The sequence below is a fragment of the Crocuta crocuta genome, unplaced genomic scaffold (assembly GCF_008692635.1).
Source record: "Crocuta crocuta isolate KB4526 unplaced genomic scaffold, BGI_CrCroc_1.0 scaffold113, whole genome shotgun sequence".
NCBI classification, from domain to species: Eukaryota; Metazoa; Chordata; class Mammalia; order Carnivora; family Hyaenidae; genus Crocuta; species Crocuta crocuta.
The window spans coordinates 10052590-10066637 of record NW_027530368.1 but is presented as its reverse complement, the minus strand read 5'-3'; the positions used below and the strand labels follow the sequence as shown (position 1 = coordinate 10066637).

Genomic DNA, 14048 nt, shown 5'->3' with positions numbered 1-14048 from the left:
CTTCCTACCTCCAGCTCCCATAATGTACACCCAAGGAAGGCTGTATTGATGAAATATTCCACAATGAATCTATAGTCTACTAGAATTTTCCTGATGGTATGTTAAGCACAGTAATAGGCACCAGGTAAACAAGGAAAACCAAGACTCAGTTCTTGTCCTTAAGAAATGATCTAAAACAGGGGCACCGGGGTGGCTCAGCCGGTTAAGAATACAACTTCAGCTCAGGTCATGATCTCATGGTTCGTAGGTTCGAGCCCCACATTGGGCTCTGTGCTGCCAGCTAGCTCAGAGCTCAGAGCCTGGAGCCTGTTTCAGATTCTGTATCTGCCTCTCTCTCTGTGACCGTCCCCTGCTGGCTGACGCTCTCTCTCTCTCTCTCTCAGAAATAAATAAAACATTAAAACAAAATTTAAAAAAAATAAATGATGTAAAACAATTTAACATCAAGATAATGTGGTAAAAGTAGTCTCACAGGCCCATGGAAACAAAGAACACTCATCCTGGTTCAGGGGGTAGGATCAGACTGCTTTATGTAAGAGCAATATCCACTCATTCACTTTTCTGAGCAGCTCCTATGAACTAGATCCTGGGAACACAAAAACAACAAACTTAGAGCTCTGGGTCCACATAGCTCATGGATTAATGAAATGTGTCCAGGTATGTCAAAAGAGAAATTGTAATACAATGTGATCAACGCTACAATAGATGTGTTAACCTAATGTTCACCCAATGGCAGTAATAAGTAAAAAGGCCCAAGACCCTAACCTAAACATGGAAAAGTTGGAGAAAATTCTATAGAAGAGTAATATTCAAGATAGGCTTAGAAGGACAAAAAGGTGTCAGCCAGAGATGTTTATTCCAGGCAATAACCTATGTAAAGGTTCAAAACTGTTTTGAGAACAATGAAAATTTCATTATGGCTATGCACAGTAATAAAGAGAAGTGAGGGAGAAGCTAGAAGTAGATAAGGGTCAACTATTTAAGGACTTTCTAAGCCAAGATAGAATTTGAAGTAGATTTTTAGGAAATGGAGAACCAGAATAGACTGATATAAGTATATCTATTTTTTCTGACTCTCAGCCTTGACAAACTACACTCCTGATTCTACCCCTGCTCTCACTTACCCTATCCCTAATTTATTTCAGTTAAATGGTACCACTATAAACCCAGCGACTGCTCATACCAGAAACCTGGAAGTCCTTAACAACTCCTTCTCCCTCATCTTCCATATACTGTCTATCACCATGTCCTATCATTTTACTTTTAAAACTTACTCGAGGTCTTTGCAAATGCTGTACCCTCTGCCTGAAACAACACTGTCCTGCTCTTTCGCTAGCTAGCTCCTCATTCTTGAGATAGCAGCTTCAATGTTAATTCCTCAGAAGGCATTCTCTGACCACCCAATATACAAAATAATCCCCTTCTGGCATTCTCTCTTAGCACTCTGTTCTGTATTTACTTATATATTTACTTGTTTTTAATACCCATTTGCCCTTCCTAGTCTGTGATTTTCATCAGGAGCAGTCTCATTCTGTTCTCTCACCATATACTCTCACCATGCCTGCACAGTGCCTTCTACATGGTAAGCATTTAAGAAATACTGGTTGTGGAAAAAAAAAAAAAAAAAGAATTTTTAAGAAAATAACTCTGAAAGCACTATGGAGGATGTGAAAAACATAAGGAGTCTAGAATCAACAAGAACAGATAAAAAGAGCTCCAGGTGAAAGAGGATAAAGAACCCAGGGAAAGGGGAATGTGGAAATGAGGACAGAGAAAAGCAGTACTTGAGAAACCATGGTGGAACTGACAAGTTCCTGGCTTGGGCATGTAGAGAGTAAAACCTTAAGTTCCATCGGGACCAAAGGAGGCAGAACAGATACAGAAAGAATAATAAAAAGATCTTTTTGACAATGGTAAGTTTGAAGAATTTGGATTACTATGTCTATAGGCAATTGAAAATTTAAATGTGGCACACAGCAGGGAGGTCCTGGGTTGGGGACAAATCTTTTCTTCTCTTTTTCCACCTATACAAATCAACATGCTAGTAAAAATAAAAACAGCTTCCAATTTTTGATCACCTACATCATGCTTGACACTGTGCTGAGGACTTTATATATTATTTCTCTTCCTTTCAACAACTCTGTAAGAAGGCATTCAAACCTTTGAGAGGTTAAGTAAACTAAGTCAACTGCCCAAGGTAGCAAAGCTGCTAATCATTGGTAAAAGGATTTAAATCCAGTTTTCTTTAAATCAAAGCCTCTTTGTAATATACTATCTTACCTCTAACTTGAATGACCACCTATGAATTTGGTTCTGGGAAGGGAGAAAAAGCAAACCTGAAGAAGCTATCAAACTAAGAAAATAGGGAATGAGCCTATGAAAACGAGGCTTCAAAAACAAGTTTGGGGTGCCTGGGTGGCTCAATCAGTTGAGGGTCCGACTTCGGCTCAGGTTATGATCTCACAGTCCGTGGGTTCGAGCCCCGTGTCAGGCTCTGTGCTGACAGCTAGCTCAGAGCCTGGAGCCTGTTTCAGATTCTGTGTCTCCTTCTATCTTTGAACCTCCCCTGCCTATGCTATCTCTCTCCCAGAAATAAATAAAACATTTTAAAAATTAAAAAAAAAAAAGTTTAATGAAACTTCATGTGAAAGAGTCAGAGATTGAGTTCAGATTTGAAGACTCAGGCAGAAGAAACTCAAACCATCATTAACAGGTTTATAAAACATGTTCTACAGTACACAGCCAATAACACATGTGGGAGCCTCATCTCAGTATGACCCCCTCCCTGATAATCTGCATAATATATTAACGTTTGGGAAGAAATGGTCTGATACCATTACACAGACGAAGACACCAGGTTAAACAAGTCTGCAGAGTTAGAATGCTTGCCTCTCAATCTAGTATTCATTCTGCTTCATATGAGCCCTTCAAACAGACACATCACTTTGAACCTCCCTAACCTGAAGCTTTGCCATAGAAACATTTAGGAGTTGAAAGGAGTTTAAATCAGCCACTTTGAATGTTTCCACTCCATTAGGAATTTTAAGTGTTCCCATGAATTTTCTCCAATAGTTGTTTTTTAACATCACGATATGTCTTAGCCCACTGGGGCTGTTCAAACAGGATACCAGAGACTGGATGGCTTATAGACAACAGAAATTTATTCCTCACAGTCCTGGAGACTGGGAAGTCCCAGATCAACACTGGCGTATTCGGGATCCAGTGAGGGCCTGCTTCCTAGATGGTCATCTTTTCACTGTGTCCTCACACTGACAGAAGGAGTGAGGGATCTTTCAAGAGTCTCATGGTCACTGATGTCATTCATGAGGACTCTGTCCTCATGACCTAATCCCCTCCCCCAAAGGACCTACCTCCAAATACCATCATATTAGGGATTAGGTTTCAACACGTGAATCTGGGGGGGATGCAAACATTCAGTCTATGGAATTACATGAAACATAAACATGCCATCTCTACTACATAGAATTCTTACTTCACAGAATAAGTTTCAATTCTGAATGTTCAATGTAAAAAAACCAGTAAAGACTCAGAAGAGACAAGACTATTTATTGGCAAGTCATTTAAACTCACAGAATCATGGAGATGGAAGGGACTTTATAAGGTTGAGGTGACAGACTTCATCTAGAATGCCAACTATACAGCTGCTCACAGTGCAGTACCAAAAAGGGAGTATGAAGCTGGGATGGGGTCAGCTATTAGCTATATCTGCCATGGGTCAGTTCCAAAAAGGGCGATCACAGAGTTGCTGACCTTGTAAAGATGAGGAAACGAAGACCCAGAAAGGTTAAATGAAACATTTGAGGTGCATACTAAATAAATGGGCCAGAACTCTAAGTCTCTTAACTTCTGGTATAGTGGTTTTTATCCTGAATCCGGCTGTTCCTCTCTGATACATGTATTCAATATAAAATCCTTTATACATAATAGCAAAAATCAAACCAATTAAAAATTAACTGAGAATAAACAAGTCTTCATAATTAACAAGTCCTATAACAAAGACTTACATGTAAGTACATTCAAAGACTTAAATGAAGTCCACAATCTCTAGGTTGCATCACTGTGATCAATGAATGATCTCTGACTCAGATTATTTTCTGACAATGTTACTTCATGGTGAGTTTTTCCATGTGACAATTTTTCTTTAGAGGTTAGCCATGATGACTCAGGGCACCTAGATGCTATGAAGGAGCTTTCAATTTAAGAAGTAGGAGGAGAATGAGGGGGCATATTGAATCATTAACAGCCTACTCAGTTCTGAAATCTAGCAAATCCTTTTTGGAAGCCATTTTAAAGAGCTTCAGGAGGCAAATTCTGGCTGAAGACTTTAAAGACTGGTCTTTAAGAGCTGAACTACATGCAAATTAATTTGCACAGAATTTCTAAAAGAGACATAACCAAGAAGTTTTAGCAGAATGTGATTTTCTTTTTGTTTACTAAGTATCAGTGATGAATTATAAAAAAGGTCTGGTGTCACTGAAGTGAAAGATTTGCTCTAGGATGAAGAGTTTAAGACACTCAAACAAAATTCATTGCTCCTTTGGTGAGCTGAGCTGACAGGACTTAGTTCAGAGGCTGAATCATCCCATTTTAAATGAAAATTACAGTAAAGCAGTTAAGTAAATCTAAAAAGCTTTCAGATACATGAAGTTGTCTATGTGACTGTGGTTTCCAATCAGAAGTAACAACTACTTTATAAAAGAAACACACATCCATACATTTTCTCATGAATGATAAACTTAACTAGTTTTGTAATTTGGATGTTTTGGTCCTTTGGTAAATTTAAAGAATTGTAGTGAGAAACAATTCAAAGAAAAATCCATTATGTTAACTGTAATCTAAAATTAAAGAAAATCAGTTTTTAGTGCTTCCAGTACGTGTAGCTCATTAAATTTGGCATAACCCAGAGGAACATGAGGTACTGTGGATATTATCTGCCAAGAACCAGGAATCCAACACTAAGGTTTTCAGGAACCAGCAAAGCACCTCCAATTGTTTTCACTTATTGTTAAAAAATAAAATTAAAGGGGCGCCTGGGTGGCTCAGTCGGTTAAGCGTCCGACTTCAGCTCAGGTCATGATCTCACAGTTCGTGGGTTCGAGCCCCGCGTCAGGCTCTGGGCTGACTGCCAGCTCAGAGGCGGGAGTTGTTTCAGATTCTGTGTCTCCCTCTCTCTCTGACCCTCCCCTGCTCATGCTGTCTCTCTCTCAGAAATAAGTAAAACATTAAACAAAAATAAAAATTAAAAAAAATAAAATTAAAGTTAGTGGTGCCTTCTAAAGATTACGCCAGCTGGTATGTTGAAACTACAATGAGCATTTAACAACTGGCAAGAAATCAGGGCCAATCACCTTATAATTTATTCCAGAAAAGGACAGAGAAGTTATAAACTTCTTTACCACATTACTGATCTTCCTATCTTTTCCCCTTAACTGTCAAAAAGTACCTTAACAGAAGTCCAGACATTTTTTTCTCCAAGGCCATTTATGATCAACTATTATTACACTGATGATGAAATCCCTGATTGATGTTTTGGAAAAGCCAACATATACCAAGAGCTGAAAATAGTGCTAGAAATACCACTCTGCTATTAATTCTATCAAATTTTCTACTTTAAGTATAGGTTCCGGATGGATGCAGAATTAACTCACGAGCCTCTCAAATCAATGACTTTACTACTGTTTCCTATATTATTCAGTTCAAAAAGTACTATATCCTCTGTGTCACACAGTTATCTCTTAGTGCCTTGTTGATAGAATATACCATCTCTCCACCGTAACACACACACACACACACACACACACACACACACACACACACGGAGAAAGAAAAGTTTAAAAGAAGCTAAATAGGTAAGACACAAAGAGGCCGAGTGTCAGGTTTGCCATGAGTATTATATTTGTTACTCCTTTAAGACCCTGAATTCATTCCAAGCCCACTTTATAAGTACGAAAAATGGCAGACGTGTATAAAACATGGTAGAAGAATTGCCCATTGCGGGCACTAAAGCAAGCAAAGGAAGATAAACAGAGCCAGTGACAAAGTGAGGAAGAGAAGAAAGTTAAGAGAGATGAAGTGAAAAAGGCAGAGATGTGGAATATGCTAATCTTGCAAAGCACAAGTTGAAAACACCCTGGAAGCTGCTGCTGCAAAAATCTATAGAGCTTAATAGACTGAATTTTCAAATTCTTCCTTACTATTAATTATCACCATCGTCACTATTAGTATTATTATCGATTCATCACTATTATTATTTCCCAAAATAAGTACAGGCTTTATCATGGTCACAAAGTTTAAGTCACCATGAAACTTAAGATGACATACCTTTTACAAAGCAACTTTTTTTTTCTTGAAATGGAATCTGTATTATTATTACTGTTCTCTATTTATTTATACATTTGATCTATTAAGTAAATCCAAGTTATAAGAATTATCCATGGTTACGTTCTCTATTTTGTGAGAGACAATTTTTTCTTTCCGTCCTTCCCGTCCCCTCCCTCCTTTCTCTTTCTCATCTATCATAAGTCATTTATTTATTTCACAAAAATGGAAATGAAAAACAGATTCATAATCCAATCACCAAATTAAGAGACTGAAAGCTATTTCTAAATGAGCCACACATCAGTATGGTCCCATCAGAGAATTTCAAAGTCCTTCATGAAAAACTATTATTATTTTTATTGTATTTTACAGATGAATCAAAGATAGCTTGGAAATACCTTCTGAATTAATGGAAAGCCCAGGAATTAAACATGGGCTCTGTGTTCGTGCTAACAGGCTAGTGTTTAAAATATATTAAATAGGGATCCCTGGGTAGCTGAGTCAGTTAAGTGAATGAACCTTGATTTCAGCTCAGATCATGTTCTCACCATTTGTGAGATCAAGCTCTGTGCTGACAGTGTGGAGCCTGATTGGGGTTCTTTCCCTTCCTCTTTTTCTCTCTGCCCCTGGCCCACTCATGCTTGCTCTCTCTCAAAATAAATAAATAAACTAAAAAAAAAAAATACATTAAATAACCCAGCTTAGCATCTCAATCCTGATAGTATATAGAGTATATTAAGAAAGGTCCTGGCTACCTATCTATACATACACATACACATATATACATACCAAAAGGACCAAAAACTCTGAATGAATTAAAGAAATTAAAGAATTTTCTGAAAAAAAGTTTAAAACAGGTAGTTTTGTTAAAGTATTCTTTATACTGTTACATACTTATATTCATAGTGGTCACTTTATTCAATTTATTTTATAAAAATATTTTTTTAAGTAATCTCTACACTCAACATGGGACTCAAACTCTCAGCCTCGAGATCAAGAGTTGCATGCTCCACTGACTGAGCTAGCCAGGCACCTCTGCAGTTTACTATATATTAAAAGTTCCCAAATTCTACTTAATCCCATTAAATCCTACATTTTATTGGCTAAAAATACAGAAGAAAATATTGTACCCTCCTATTAGGCATAATTAACTAGAAAAAAATGATTTTCTTTATTCAATGTTATCAACAAAGTAAAAAATCACTGAAATAAGTTTAGGTTTCTCAGGCTGGAAAACTTATTCCTACAAAAATTAAAATCATGTATTTTAAATCACTTTGTGTAAAATCATTCAAAACTAGTAATCTCTGCATCTATACTGTCCTATGAGTAGAAGATTTTAAATATCGATATTTATGAAGGGTTTTTTAAAGGGGGTCTTTCGAACATTTGAAGGATGAGATCAATTTTACTATAATAATAAAGATTTAAATATAGTTCTTTCTGGGAGGATCATCATGTTCTGGAAGCAACTATTAATCTGAGAAATGAAGCATGAATATAAGACTTGAGAGCCAGATTAGTCTCTAACACTAAATGTGTGCTAGTCTTTCAATTCCCCTAGTGTATGCTATAGCAACAAGAAAGCTATACAACTTCATTACATTATAAATGCCATCTCTTCAGTCTTGAATGCATGACACAGAAACTTATCTGCAATGACTATTTTAAATACTTAATTATTAAGAAATGTGTACAGTCTTGTGTGTATATGTTTATGTGTTTCAATGCATCAGGCGAAATGTAAATATCTAATTGAGTGTAACAGTCTCTTTCTTATCACTCTCAGAGTGTAGCATTATTCCAAATTATGCTATACAATTGTCCATGATATTAAAACTCCTTTTCAGTCTATAGGTAGATCTGATTTTTAAGAAATAATAATTGCCTCTTAGAGAGGACCTGAATTTTAGAAAGTTATTTCTTATTTTCTTTCTGTCCAAAATCCTCTGAGTCATATCTAATAAATGAAATATCATGTACCTATACCACCTTTTTTCCTAAAAACCAGGGGCAAATATATAGTACTGAGCTATTTTCATGTGTGGCTCTTAAATTGGCTTAAAAGGCAATTAGCAAGGAAAAAAAAAAAAAAAAGTAGTTCCAAAAACATTTTGAGTAATGCTAGTATCATTGAAGTATAGATAGCTCCCAGGGTGACTAAAGAATACGTATTTTAGGTTAAGTGTATAAATGTCCTTACTTTAAAGCAAGGATGGATAATTAACCAGACCCCACACAATCTGTTCTCCTAGCTCCTCCCTTAACCTTTCTGACTCCATCTCCTGCTACTCTCTCACTCTAACCCAGCCACTCTGGTCTTCTTGTAGTTTCTTGCATTCTAATCAAGATCCTCTACCTCAGGGCCAGGGTACATGCCGGTCTCTCTGCCTCTGCCCTGCTCTAGGATTATCTGCAAGGCTTACTCCCTCACCTCCCTAAGGTCTTTCTCAATGAAATCTGTTCTGTATTCTCCTCCCATCCCATACTCACATCCCACCTGTTCCCTTTTCCCCTTCTCTCCTTTATCTTTTCCTGTATGTGTGTGTGTGTGTGTGTGTGTATAAAACTGTTCATTACAGAAATTTTTAAACATACACAAAAGTAGAGAGAATATGAATCTCAAGTATCCATCATCTACCTTCAACAACTTTCAATATATGGCCAATCTTGTTTCATCTATGCTCATCTCCCCTCCAAATTATCTTAGCAAAAATCCGGACATGATACTTTAATTAATAAACACGCTAGATCTCTAAAAGTTTACACGTGTTTAAAACCTGTAATACATTACCACACCTACAAAAAAATTAACAATTCCTTTTAATCAATTTTCCAATGTCCAAATTTCTCCAAATTTTTCATAAATATCTTTTTACAGTTCGCTTGCTCAAAGCAGGATGTAAGATCCATACACTGCACTTAGTGGATATGTCTCTGAAGCCTCTTTAATCTTAGAGCTTCCTCTCCTTTTCTTATTTCTTGTTATTTATTTCTTGAGGAAATGAGGTCATTTATCCTTAAAACATGAAATATTTTATTTTATTGCCTGCGTCTTATTATTAGAATGTAAACACCCTAAGACAGAGCTTTTAATTTTAATTTGTATGAATGATATGAGGATCTAGACCAGTGCCTGACACTAGACATCCAATAAATACTTACTGAATGAATATTTGGCGTTCATGCCAAAAGTCCACTGCCCGTTCCATAGCAGAATCACAGTACTCTTTCCTCAGTCTGAACTGGGACTCCCAGTTTTCTAAATACAGTCCAGGGAGACACCACCAAGCAATCAGATTTGGTACCCAAGGTGAAATCTATTTGCTATCCCTGCTTTCTAAATAAGTGTAGTTCCATCTCCAAAACAGAGTCAATGGACCCTGTATGTTGAAATTTAGCTGAAGTTTAGCATAATAAGTGACTGTATTTCTTGTCAAGTATGTGTAAACATTTCTTAGCTTATTTTAGACAATTTAGGGGAGAAAGCAAATTATAGCCAAAAAATGATAGAAAAAGAAACGGCAGAAGATGGTGGGAAACTAGGGGTACTACATGTTTTTAAGATTAGCAACATCCCAAGAGGTTCATTATAGAAGAAAAATCGGTAATAAATTCTTTGAAAAGGAAGTAGATTACATGTGTATTGAATTTAGAACTATTTTTTAAACTACGTGAATGGTCAAGATTAACTGGGGAATAGCAAACGTCAGAATTTCCCCATTTATAGGCAACAACAACATACTCTATTTTTCTGTAAATGATATTTTGAGGTGTATAAAAGTCTTACGGGGGTAATGCAAGGAGTACTATGTAGAATTCTATAACAAATTCTAAAATATCGTGTATACATTCTGAAAAAATAATGTCTTCTTAGTCTTACAATTCATTTCTTTTAAATTATCTAACAAATCTCTTTTCCTCAACTTTATTTCTGAAAGAAGCTATGTTAACTGAAAGGCTCCAATCAGATGTTCATATGTTTTGGTTACTTATTTCTATTTAAATGAAAAAAATATCAGAAATTCCCTGATGTTCACTCAAATTTTTTTTCAACGTTTATTTATTTTTGAGACACAGAGACAGCAGGGAAGGGGCAGAAAGAAAGGGAGATAGAGAATCTGAAGCAGCTTCCAGGCTCTGAGCTGTCCACACAGAGCCCACCATGGGGTTCATTCAAACTCAGGAACCGTGAGATCACGACCTAAGCCAAACTGACAGAGCCACCCTTCCCTCAAGAAATCTTGTACTTTCTCTTTATTACTTGCAATTTAATTGAGCAATAACAACAAAAATTACATAGGACCTACTAAGTGTAACACGTTAGACAATTATTTTCAACTTTTGGAAGGAAAAGAAGAGGTCTTTCAATGTAAGAAAAAGCTAGTGGCATTAACTTGAAATTATATAGTTCTTTCAGTTGCCAGTGTTTCTTGTTTTGAGATTTCCACACATTAGTGTGGGGAAAATCTTCTCTGGCAGAGGTTAAACTTAAAGAAAAACAACAACAACCGCCCCCTCCCCCACTACCATATGTGTAAAAAAAATCTCCAACAACCCAAATCCCTTGAAAGAATGATTTCTATTTACTTTTCCTGCGTAATATATTTAGAGGAAATCTGGAAAAGAAGGCTAGAAATCTATAAACAGAAAGTGCTAAGTGGAATTCACTGTTTATAGACTTTAGCTAGAATTCTGTCCCTTATATAATGCCAGGAATCTTTTATATTGTACTTTTTAAAAACATCTTCATCAGGTTTCTTTCTTTCTGTTGATTTTCTACTCCCTTTTTTCAAATGGCTTTTAAATTTGTTTTATTCTTTTCAATTAAAATATATAAATGTAACTTTTGGAATAACATGATTTTTTGCAAAGAACGTCCTGGAACCATCTTAACCCCATTATATACCTGTCATTTTGAAATTTTAATATACACTGTACAGTTAAAATGTATATAATAAAATAATCCATATAAGCTTTTCTGATTTCATAAATAGTAATAAGATAGGTCTATACTGTACAATGGTAAGATGTATGTGTGTGAGAAAGATAGTTTTCAGGGCGCCTGGGTGGCTCAGTCGGTTAAGCATCTGATTCTTGACTTTGGCTCAGGTCATGATCTCTTGGTTCATGGGTTTGATTGAGCCCAGCTTCAGGCTCTGTGCTCTGGCGCGAAGCCTGCTTGGGATTCTCTCTCTGCCTATCCCCTGCATGTGCTCTCTTTCTCTCTCTCAAAAATAAATAAATAAACATTAAAAAGGAAAAGAAAAGACAGTTTTCAATTCTAAGTCTGGGCTTAAAATCAACTCCAGAATTCTGTCTGCAGCCAGTTGTTCACAAAGTAGGATTAGCATAGAAAGTCCTTACCATCTGACCCACTGGACAATTACAATATGGCATATTCTGAATGCCAAGACTCTGAGCATACAAGTGACATTATGACAACCTGAAAAGAAGCTGAAATGAAGTCAAAGAGCAACCTATGGAGGCTTCCCCCTTGAAACATGCATGCTTAGCATTCAGCAGTACCAGACTCGGTTCCCTGCCTGAACTTTTTTGCTATTTTTTTAACAGGTCCCAAAGACCTGAGGAAACTTGCAGTGCCAGCCTTTGCCAGTCAACACTAACTTCTGCCTCTGGACTCCCCTGATTGAGCAAAGATGTCGTGTTAGTAGCTTCCTTAAGTACAAACGCTTATGGTAAATTTGGTTTGTAAAAGCTGCAGAAGAAGTTCGACATAACCATCTGCAAGGTCACTAAAACGACAATTTTAAAAAGAGCACAGATTCTTCCCCTTCTCCCCAAATCTGTCACCAAGGCATAATTTCTAGCTTTTTTTTCAAGTCAATAAATACTACTATTATTGTATTACAGCACCTCTAAAACATTCATGAAAACCTAAGTGACCATTTTCTCTTTAAAAAGTATAAATATATTACATGAGGCATTAAAACCACTTCACTACATGCAACTTCCCGTACATTTAACTGTTCTGTTTCCAGCTGTTTGTTTTGTTTGAAACTCAAAATCTCTTTAAACATCCTACAGGATGATTTGGGAGAAAAATCAAAATAATAAGTGTCTCACTTTCCTTTTCTGATGAAACCACCAGAATACAAAATTTGGGGGCAACTATACCACAAAAAATTAAATTCAACGGTAATGAGAATAAGTAAAAGTATTCACTTTTAATGATCACAGTTCTGATCATTATCTGTCTCAAGAAATTACTAGTAGAAATGCTTGATTTAAATCTTTGGTAGCATCCAGTGTGGCTCAACTACCAAAAATAAACTTATCCTCAGAGGTAAGCATTTTCCTCCAGAAGAGGCTGTTGGTGTGGATAAAAAACCAAAAGGAATTCATATGAGCTATCTGCACAATAAAGACAATGTTTTGAGAGATGTAAATCTGATCATTTTGAGAAAACATTTCCTGTTTTAAAGAAAACATCATAAGCTGAGACAGAAAAACTGAAGAAACTGAACTTTCTCCACAATTCAAAAATTTAAATTCACACTACAATGCAAATGAAAAAAACCCCCAAAACACAACACCTTACTTCTCTCCTCAAATAATATATATTCAAAGTAGAAAAAGACAAAGACAGTTCTGAAACAAAAGATCAGCTGCTATGAAAACAAAATAACATTTCTGCAGAGAAGGAAAAGTACACAGCCTTTGAACCAAAACAAACAGATGACCCTTTCATACACTTAAAGCTTCAGTCCTTTGCACATCGAGGACCTTATGGATAAAATGCTCACTCAACCATTTGTTAACATGCTGTTGGATGACTAAACGATGGAAAGGCTGTTGATGCTGTTAAAACCAAGACACATTTCCTCGTGTGTAGTGATTAAAATCTGTCAAGTTTACATTAAAAAAAAAAAAACACAACCCGTCCTCCCGCCCCCCATCATTGCTCTCTTGCCTCATAAGAGACCTGCATGTACAAAAATAAAACTAGATGGTGAGGTGGGTTTATGAGTTACAGTATTTTCCACACTCAAGCATTTTTCAAGAGTCCTTTGAGGTTTTAAGATTCAAACACTATGCAAGAAGAATTATTGTTTGAACTACCTCACAATTACCCAGCCTTCTTTTAAACTTAGTTAACCTTTAACTAAAATGAGCATCTTTAACTTTTCCACGGGGCATTGGAGAACGAGTTCTTACTCATAAATGCTTTCAGGTCCTCAGACGCCAGGCGCGGGGGACGATGAAGAGTATCCATCAATTAGAGAGCTCTTCCGGACCTCAGTTTACCCACTTAGGAATACGGGCGTATTAACTTGTTTCGTGGGGACCCCGAAGGTGTAATTAATTAGTATTTCCAAACGCTCTGCGATCCAGAGATGAAAGGAAATGCGAGAGACACGCAGAGAAGATGACAATAATCACAACAATAAAAAGAATGACTAACTTGGGAAGTCTGCGTTATGTAAGGAAGGAGAAAGAAGTTAGCAGATTCGCACAAACAAAAGAAAAGCCCACCGCCCCCTTTGTTTCTCTTTCATTTCCCTCTTCCTCCCCGCCCCCGCGGGGCTCCCCTCCCGCAGCAGGCGGCCCCGCGCCGGGCGCGGGGCTCGGACTTGGCCGCCGCGCGCTGGGCTGCAGGGTGGAGGGGGAGGGCGCGCCGAGCCGGCTCCTGACAAAGGCGCTTCCTCCTGCGAGGGCGCGGGATGCGGGAGCCGCAAACTCCGTTC

At 37.1% G+C, this 14048-nt stretch overlaps 1 protein-coding gene across 1 annotated transcript in view; it reads right to left on the bottom strand.

The window, feature by feature from the left end:
• PELI1 (pellino E3 ubiquitin protein ligase 1) overlaps nt 1-14048 on the bottom strand; it is a 58593-nt gene that overhangs the window by 44109 nt on the left and 436 nt on the right. The window lies entirely within an intron of this gene.